Source organism: Siphateles boraxobius, unplaced genomic scaffold (genome assembly GCF_051911475.1).
Source record: "Siphateles boraxobius isolate OS27281-9 unplaced genomic scaffold, OSU_SipBor_1 66, whole genome shotgun sequence".
Taxonomy (NCBI): Eukaryota; Metazoa; Chordata; class Actinopteri; order Cypriniformes; family Leuciscidae; genus Siphateles; species Siphateles boraxobius.
In genome coordinates this window covers 21,992,719-22,002,548 of record NW_027509193.1, presented here as the reverse complement: position 1 = coordinate 22,002,548, position 9,830 = coordinate 21,992,719, and the positions used below count along the sequence as shown (strand labels likewise).

The window sequence follows — 9,830 nt, the reverse complement described above, 5'->3', positions numbered from 1 at the left end:
TATATTCAGTTTGGCTTGTTACCACTGTTTTGTATAATTTGTATGGCTTCTTTGAACACAATTTAACAATATTCTTCTTTTGAATGTGACAGCTAGCATGCATAACTTCAACATTTCACTTGGACGCTGTAATTTGAGATGCAGTATGCGAATCCTGATCCTGCTCTATCTCCTGCCATTATGCATTAAATTATCTCAAGGGAAATTAATAAAACTCAGAAATGCCCTGCCCATTTACTGTTGCAAATCAACACACATTCCCGATGTACAGTATGTGCACACTAAAAGTAATTATATTATTGTCTTAAGTTGCTCCCACAAGATATGACTTTTCAGCGTCTGGGTGAAGTCTGGTTGCCTCCTTTGCAACTCTGAGATGTTGCTCCTGTGCTGAAGAGGTGACGCGGTGAATAATGAATCTGAATTATCACGACAAGCAAGATTAATTGCCATAAACTGATTAGCCCTCCCTGCCAAGCTGATCTTTTATGCCTCTATACATACTTCATCATTAAACACACTCAGTATAATCACGTTTCTCCTCTGCCACCGCATTACATATCTCAGCCGTAATCCATATGCAGATGACATTAGGGCGGATTGTTATTTAATTGGCCCCTTGAAGGTCTGTCAGCACGTCTTTATCGGCGAGCCCTTGTCTTTTAACTACCTCAAGCGACCCAGCCATCCTCTCAGATTCATCTGGCCAACAGAAGTGCGCTGGCTGTCATTGGGTGGATGAATGCTAATGAGAGCGAGAAAGATGAGTCCTTAGTGAGATCGGGTTTTGGCTCATTGCTCAGCGAAATGTTTGGCCAGCTCTCATATTTGCCTTTCCCTGTCTATGCGATAAAGCTGGAATGGGACAGAGGCGGATCAGTGTTGCAATGTGAAAATGTCCCCCAGGGTGGAGACCATTTACTTAGATGCCTACACTTTTAAGAGAACACATTTTGTCTGCAACGGTTGTTTTTACATCTCTGAAATGTTATTTGTCTGCTGAACTTATTTTAATCTTATTAAGATGCATTAAAGAAAGTTTCCTCACAGAAGCTGTGATTCCACAATTTGGGACACATGCCTTGCATGGCTTTTCATAAGGCAACTACTCAGAGTAGTTCTGTGAGGAAACTTTCTTTAATGCATCTCAATAAGATTAAAATAAGTTCAGCAACAAATAACATTTCAGAGATGTAAAAACAACGGTTGCAGACAAAATGTGTTCTCTATTTAAATATAATTATTAAAGTGGTGTAAATAAATACAGAAAATCTAATACACAAAATTATAGGCCTACAATACACAAGATAGGCTACCATATTTTATTTGTAACAACGATCAAACTCTGTAAATCACTATGGAGCACACCTCATTTTAAAACAGTAAGGTTAATTGTTTTGGTTTTGATGTTAGAGAAAAAAGTAGGCTACGCTACAGCTGGTGATGAGCCAGTCAAGATGTGTCAGTCCAGAGGGATTTTAGCAGCCCCTAAAAACAGGAATGTCTGAAAGCCACCTTCTCTGTCAGTGAGGGATAATATACATTGAATGATTGTCTGTTCATTTGTTTTTAGTTTTCAGTTAACAAGGTAGCTCATTATTAAGAGACGATTTGCCAAGTGAGTGGTCTGAAATCGCGCTCCCTGCTGGTGGAACGATGTCTAAAAATACATATTTAATGTGGTACGTTAAACCTTGTAACTAAAATGGATACAAGAGCTCTCTAGAACAACTATGGTTTTATTTTAGGTATTGCTGAGAAACCCCGATGAATGATTAATCAAATGAGAGAAACACAAGGGATCGGATGGCTGGGTATATATGAGTTTGTGTTGTTGGGGGAGGGAAGAGGTAGTTTCTCGACCCTCATTGTCATAGCAACAATAAAGGTGGAGCGATATTTTAACATAGGGGTTGGATTGTTTGTTAGTTGAAGTCACGTGACGTGCCGCTGGGGAATGGGGGCACTTCCTGTTTTACTCTACTGAGATTGAGCCGCTGTTGTCAGTTTCAACAAAATGGCTGCTGGAGCGCCACAAACGAAAATCCAGTGAACGCTTCACGTCAGTGCAGTATCATTTTAAATGGATGCATTGGAATTTCCCTACCTTCTGAGCATCGGGACATTTACTCGTGTGGACTCGTTTACATACGCATTAACGAACTGAAGGCATGCTGAAATATTTCCCTTTACGCACTTTATATACACCCCCCCCAAAAAAATACAAAAGCTCAAACTGCCAGTGTGCGCGGGTCTGTGTGGATGCGCGTGTGTAGCTGCTCCTAAAATCGTCGTAATGTTAAAGCTGATCAACCTTAAGCTGTCTTGCTGACGTGCAAAATTGTCTTTTCACTGTTTGCACTGGCATTTTTTCCGCATCTGGATAAATTCCCCTGCATTTGAGAGGCGAATTCCTCAACTGGAAAGCCAGGCTAGCCATTGCAGATCACTGCAGGAGCGAGTGTCCTGTGACTGTCCTGAATGCGACTGAATAATATCTGATCTGTGTCAGTACGGGTATCGACAACAGCCTCCTTCACCATGCATCACATCTGAACAGCAGACCGCAGTTGCTCCGTCTGCAAAATAAAGGTAAGACGAGACATTTTTAAAACGGTTATAATATTTAGGTGGGCGGGGTGTGATATTTTTTGGTATACAGTGATATTGCGTCATTTTAGGAATTTCTTTTGAGCTGTTTTGTTTCTGACAGAGAGGGACGCAATTACTAAACCCAGGCAAATTACTAAACCCAGGCATACTGTGTTCAAACGCTCGCCGATAAGGGTATTTAACACCATGCACGGTCTTTTCTGGTATGATGGTTAGAAATATCTTTCGTGTGCAAATGTTTACTCCCCCGAACATCAACATTGGCCCATTTTCTAAACAGATGCGAGTTAAGCCTTATTTCCTATCGGATTCCAGTCGTTTTTTAGATACGCGCGCGTAATGTCTGGTAATGTGATCAATTTTGTGATTTGACTGTTGTTGCGTTTACTTAACCCTAGAATTAGACGCTCGAATGGTGTGTGTAAATATGTGTCCAGGATTTGCGGGGAGTCATGTCACGTCGTTTTGATGATAACATGTTATCTAAGCTAAGGCAACTCAATAGTTTTTATTTTATTTTTTTACATTATATTATTATGGAGAATCAATGTTACAGTCTTTCTGCAATGACGTTAACCCTGGACGATGAACGATAGATAAAGCTGTGTGGTGTTTATATTTTCATGGGGTTTGGATTAGAAATATCTCACGAAGAAGCTACTATTATTTCTGGTCGTATTCAGATTCCTCAGCTCCTTGAAGCTTCCAAGTGTTTGGGGTTTCTGTTTTTTTGTTGTTGTTTTTTTTTCCTGTGGAGAATTCGAGCTTTAATCTCGAAATCATGTTTACCAATTGAGAGTAAACTTGTTTACAAAAATTGGTGATAGGCTACTTTCCGTTAAAAACTCAGTTTTTTTACTATGATATAAGTAATAGGAATATATTAGCTATAGGGCCTACCACGAAATATAGTAAGCTGCCAGAATCTTCCTGTCAGTATTTATTTTACTTGTTTTTAACGAGATTACTACAAAATTACCATCGTTTTGTTTTGGTAGCGATTACTGATTTAGACGGACACTATGGTTACCATGGTAAAATTTCGCAAGCGCACGGAATACTGTTTTTAGCTGTGCAGGGTCGCCACTGAGGACAGAACTCATGTCAAACATACACATGACTGTTCCTGTGGTGGTGAAGTTGCTAATTTGGCAGAGAAGTTTCAGCTCCCCTCACAGGGTCAGGGTCCCCCTGTCAGAGCCAGACCTTTGAAAAGGGCTGTGTGTTCTCCAGGAGTGAAAAAGGGTCAGACAAAAAGAGGCCACTTAATGCTCAGATTACCATAAAGCTTAGGTCACATTGCACCTCTCAGCTTGTTCTAATAAAGCCTTACCAGCATTACTGTGGCTTGGGATTTGCACCATGTGGCTTCATGTTTGGTCATTTGTCGCTGTTGGTTATTAAAGTCTGGTGCATGATTCCCCTATGAAACTTAGTTCCTCTACTGTGGCATTTTGAGCAAGACCATAGTAACCACAGATAAAACCATGGATTGCTTGATATTTCTATAGTAAAGTCAATGTTAGGGTTAACTGTTTAAAAAAAAAAATCACGATTTGTTACAAAAAAATAGAATGAAATTATAACTAATACTAATTGTAAATGATTCTAATAAACTGTTTGATTCAACAACTTTTTCATCTAACTATAAAAGTAGAGAGTTGTGTTGAAGTAAAATCATGGCCATTTTTTCCCCCTCCAAACAAATGACTGTGATGGCTGCATTGCATGCAGGTGTTTATCTCTTTACCTATATCCTGCAAACAACTGTCATTTTCTCTTTTGTGTGTGTGTTTTATTTTCTGGTACACATTTTACATCTGCATGCAACTATGTTGCTATTTTATACACTTGGTGATTTGTCACATCAGTTTAGCATCTGTATTCTAATCTAAAATAGAGGCTCCCATCTGAGCTCCTCACAGTCACTCGTATCAGACTAGTAATGCAAGGTAAGTTTTTATGGCTGAGTGATTATGTCCCATTATGTCCCACTTTTGCTATGTGCTGTGCATATCTTGGTGTCCTGTCTAACTTTGACATTAATGCCTTGAATCAACATGGGTCATCATTTTATTTTTTTTGGTCAGAAGACTAACCAACAGCTGTCATTCCTAAAGTTAGATTTATGCTGATCTCTGAAGATTGTGACCGGATCTGTGTCCCACTGACCCTCATAGGACTTGTTAATCATAATAGATGATATTGATGTATAGATATTTCTTTCATATCTTAATTATGTAAGCCTCTAGAATTTTTTATTTTTTTATTTATTTAACCTTTATTTATCCAGGTAAACTGTTTGAGAACCACTTCTCATTTACAAACATGACCTGGCCAAGAGGCTACAGGAATAAATAAGAACATACTGTACAGCTGTACATAGTCAAACACATAACACATAAACAAGCAACTAAATTAAAAAAAGATAGACAACAAAGGGGAAAAAGAAAAGGAATAGAGTGCTTAAATATGTGTGTATAAATATGGTTCATGATTGTCAGCAGGAACAAGAGTCAACTATGTAATTTTCTAGGTTTTGCTTAAAGGTGGAGATTGGGATCAGAGATGTAAGTTTCAGGGTATTTTGTAGTATGTTCCAGTCATGTACTGATGCAAAGCGGAAGGCATTACGTCCAAAGGTAGTAGAAGTAGAGGGGATACTGAATTTAATCAAATTACTTGCTCTTGTGTGATAGGTGTTATGAGCATTGAGATTAAGTCTCTGCCTGAGACTTTATCTATGTTATGAATAGGTGTCATAATGTGTCTTGCATGCTTTGTTCTATGCTGTTTTCTCCATTCACACAGGTCTGAAGTGAGGAGGTTAATTTTTTTAATCTTCAGGATGTGTTTTTGGCATGCCATGAGCTTTACATTCTTTTTTTGATTGGTTGAAAACCACAGGCCAAAGGGCAGCTTAGATGAGTCTTTCAAGGGCAAGTTTGCCACTCTGAGACACACTGTAGCAGATATCTGAATACATTAACCTTTTGAAAGGCATTTTTTATTTGTAGAATACCACATTTCACCTGCTTGGTTGACTGCAAAATGTCAGCCTTCAGTTACAGTAAAGGTGTTTGTTTAGTCCTTCCTGTTCATCTTGCTTATTAGGATGTTTTAATATCATACATTTTAAAAACACACAGGGCTGAGACATGTTGTCTATAACTGTGAGGTACTGAAAGTAACAGTTATTTGATAGTTTATCTGAAATTCATGTTTCATGGTATTCAGAATATTTGTGGCTTTTTCTGACCAAGAGCCGCCCACTTAGACAGGAAGAGACCCTCTGACCGACATGTAAAGCGAGCCACACTTTGTGGTGTTTAGGGATGAGTAAATCTGAAACGGATAGATACCACAATAATAGACTGGCACAGATCAATCTTATTTAGAATAAGCCGAGATTACAGTCTCCCTGGCCTGAACTGTTGAAATGTGTTTTGTCTTCACGATCAGTGTTTTTGTTTCCCCAATAGTAGTAGGCTATTGATTATTTCACAGGCAGGAAACAAAGCTAGGCTATATAGTTTGCTTGCTATAAAGTGCCGTAAACAAAATTCTCAATATAAATTTAGTTTTTTTAGTTGTTTTTGAAAAAAGTATCTTATGCTCACCAAGGCTGCATTTATTTGATCAAAAAGTAATATGTTAATATATTTAAAAATGTAATTCATTCCTGTGATGTGCCAAAGCTGCATTTTCAGCATTATTGCTCCAGTTTTCATTCAAATGATCATTCAGAAATCATTCCAAAATGCTGATTTGGTGGTCAAGAAATATTTCTTATTATTATCAATGTTGAAAACACTGCTTGATATTTTTATTTAAACCATGAAAGTTTTTTTTTAAGGATTTGTTCTATGAAAGCTCAAAAGAATAGCATTTATTTGAAATTACATAGGCCTAATTGTTTTTGTTATAATGTTCAAGTTAGGGATGGCGAAAACTAAAAAATTTCTTGACCGACCACCGAGCCTCATTAGCCGGTTGAAACCGGTTAACCGATTAGTTTAAAATATGCCACGCTATTTGAAATAACAGCAATTTCGAGCCGCGCCTGCAATTTCGCAACTCTGTCGCATCTCTCTCTGCCTCCCGCTCACACACACACACACACACACAGCCCCGGCGCCGCGCTTCCACTCACGTCACTTTTTTAAAATCCCCTACAGCACGAAACATGAGTCCCGCAAACGCGGGGCCGAGGAGCTTGTATGTAACCGGAGGACAAATGGCTCCTAAGTTTCGAAATGGTTTGGGTACAAGGTGATCGCGTTGAAAATAAAGTTGTTGGTCTAGCGTTAGAAGCTCATTTGAAACATTGCAGCGTCTCATTTAAGAAAATGACAGCTCCGAAGAGACTCCGATTAGTTTTAGGTAACGTTAGTGCTAACAATAATAAAGAAAGATGATGATCATCATCACCTTATCTGTTACTACTGAAATGTAGATGTAATGTATTTCTACAGTATTACTACTGTATTTAAGCACTGTATCACACAAGTTGCAACTTACTGTGTCATTCTTTTTGGTGAAATGGTCCCACACACTAACGTTACGTTTCTTTGCACGCTTCATCCTGTCGTCTGCCCTGGCTCTAACCTCCAGTGTTTAAGCCTGTAGGCTTTACTTTTCGCAAACCTTGTTAGCGCGCGAACCCAAACGCTGTGACCTCGCGCCAAATGTTTTTATTGGTTTATTAAGTACAAACAAGCGAGTTATGAAAAATTGAGTGAGGGATTTGTTCACTTCACACAAAAATATCTTCGAATAAGATGGCTAACTGTAGTAGCGTTTAGTCCACTGTCTATAATAGCCTAATTTAGAGATCACTTTTTTTTTTAACCGACTACCGACATCTTTGATCGGTTAAGGTTGAGACGGTCAACCATCGGTCAAACGGTCATCGGTTAGCATCCCTAGTTCAAGTCTTTACTGTCACCTTTGATCAATAATAATGCATTCTTGATGAATTAATTTCTTTCAAAAAAAGTAACCTGCACAGCAGTCTCCAGTCTTATTGGAGCTTATGATTTTCACAAGTTTTGTGTGCAGTATGCAGTAGATGGTCAGTAAATGTATTGTGGGAAGTTCGTGGGCACATCTGGTTCCCAATATACTCATGGCGAAGTTCTTTTTCGTTCTTCGTTTAGGGGTAAAACGAAGTTCGAAATATGCGACCAGCGTAGTTAGTGAACTTCTGACGCCGCCCACACTTCTGAGAGTGACGGTTAGATGAATATGTGCTGCGCGCATTCCTCTCGGTAACAAAATAAACACACAACACTAAGAAAACAGCAAGCATTTTTTTAAATAAAGCATAAGAAAAGCAGATGCCAGATTGCTATATCAGATGTTTTTCTTATGCTTTATTAAAAAAATGCTTGCTGTTTTCTTATTTCCCTTTCAAAAGCGGTAACTCAACATTGCGTAGCTACGCTGCAGGAACTCCTCCCTTCTCCACTTTTGTTTAAATCTTATGGGCTAACGCCAGCTTGGAACAGCTGGCCAATTGTTACGAAGTAAGCAAATACTGACAGGCTCACGGGCAGTATAAAATGCATGGGCGTGACAATTGCCAACCCAGAAACGTCGGTGACGATGAGGCCTGGGGCCATAGTCCTCTGCCGTTGCCATGCACCAGTCCTTTTCGCGGACGTGCTGGACTCGACACGAAATGCTCCTGTAAAAAGAAATTAAGTCTGGAATTTCCAGTCGAGCCGCCGCCAGGCTGCATCGAGGAGGAGACTCCGCTCTTCCACGACGTCCATGAGCAAAAACATGGTAACATCCTGGTCTGCACCACAATCGGCGCCTCTAAAGGGACAAGATGGAAGCCCACGGCTCTGTGCGCATGCTCTCCGTCGAGGAAACTGTCGCCCTGCATTGTGCCCCTCCGTTCGTCTCTGGGTGCGGATCTCAGCTTGCAGTCCAAGGCGTGCAAGTTCACGGCTCATCTGACTGAAAAAAGAAACCTGCTTCCTTGGTGACGCCGTGAAGTCCGTTACTGAGCATTTCTCTGGGACGCAGAAGCGCGAAAGCTATGAGTCACGAATATTGCTCCGTCGCTCATCCAGCCCTTGTCGAGGTATTTCTCTTTGTCGGCACCTTGTCCCGCCTAAGATCGGCTGAGCAGCCCGCTGCGGCTCTGCCCTGAGCTGGATCTTCGCTGTAGGCGGGACCGGGAATGTAGCTTAATCGACCACGGATAGCTTAATCGTCCTACGGACCATCCAAAAGGAGGAGAGAGTTCGTTGGAGGCCCCGTCCCCAAGCGCCGTGTTCTGCATCATGTCCCCTCTGTTCCTGTAGGCGACATTTGCAATGTTTGTGTGCTGTTTATGTGAGCTCCACAATAAGAACGTTCTGAGAATGGAAGTGCACAGCTGCTATTTCGTGGTGCCCAAGAGGGATGGAGGACTTTGAGGACCCATGACCCATCAACCGAGCACTTCACTAGCATACGTTCAGGAGGAAAAACTCTCCTTAACATGTGAGCTCACTTATCGAGGTATATCGCCTCTTCATGGGCCATGTAGGCGCGTCTTTAGGGTTGTATGTTTTGCAACCGGCTGATCTTCACAGAACTGTGCTTTCGGTGAGTGTTTATCCTCAATTATCTCCTAGTCTTGAGTTTTGACTACAGGTTTGTGCAGTCGTTGCCGCTACGGCCGCTGACACTAGGGATGGGAATTGATAAGATTTGATCAATATCAATGCCACTAACGATTCTGCTTATCGATCCGATTCTTTAACGATTCTCTTATCGATTCCTGATAGCAGTGTGTGGGAAAAAGTAGTCTTTTTCGGGGGGAAAAACAAGTCGTTTTAATGCTTACACTTGACTAAGCAAACTGTACTTGTTATGTAATTTCTGTAATAAATGGAACCTTATTATAAAGTGTTACCGATTAGTTATACACCGATTAAACGTCCCGTGAGTTCAGTGTTGGAAAGATCAGTTGTTTTAACCATTCATTAAAACGAATCGGTTCAAATGAGTCATTAGTTCGCGAATTGGACGTGTCATTATCGGACGTGTTCGCGTTGTGTGATTATCCCGTCAGTTGGGACATCCCACAAGATGTGTGTCATCACAGAAAACATTTCATCACTGGATCGTTTTTTTTCGTTTATTTGAAGTGTGATTATGTCAGCTGAATGTGCGGAAGACTTTTCAGAGAAGATAAGACAACGTATTTTAGCACAATT

The 9,830-nt window shown here is 40.3% G+C and overlaps 1 protein-coding gene across 5 annotated transcripts in view; it reads left to right on the top strand.

Moving 5' to 3' along the window:
* The first annotated feature begins 1,999 nt into the window (after positions 1 to 1,999).
* The window catches only part of tnrc6c1 (trinucleotide repeat containing adaptor 6C1), a 55,585-nt gene continuing 47,754 nt past the window's right edge, over positions 2,000 to 9,830 (top strand). For all 5 annotated transcript variants that reach the window (XM_077212950.1, XM_077212949.1, XM_077212952.1 and 2 more), the window contains exon 1: positions 2,000 to 2,592. The gene's annotated coding sequence lies outside the window, so the exon portion shown is untranslated. The remainder of the gene's footprint in view (positions 2,593 to 9,830) is intronic.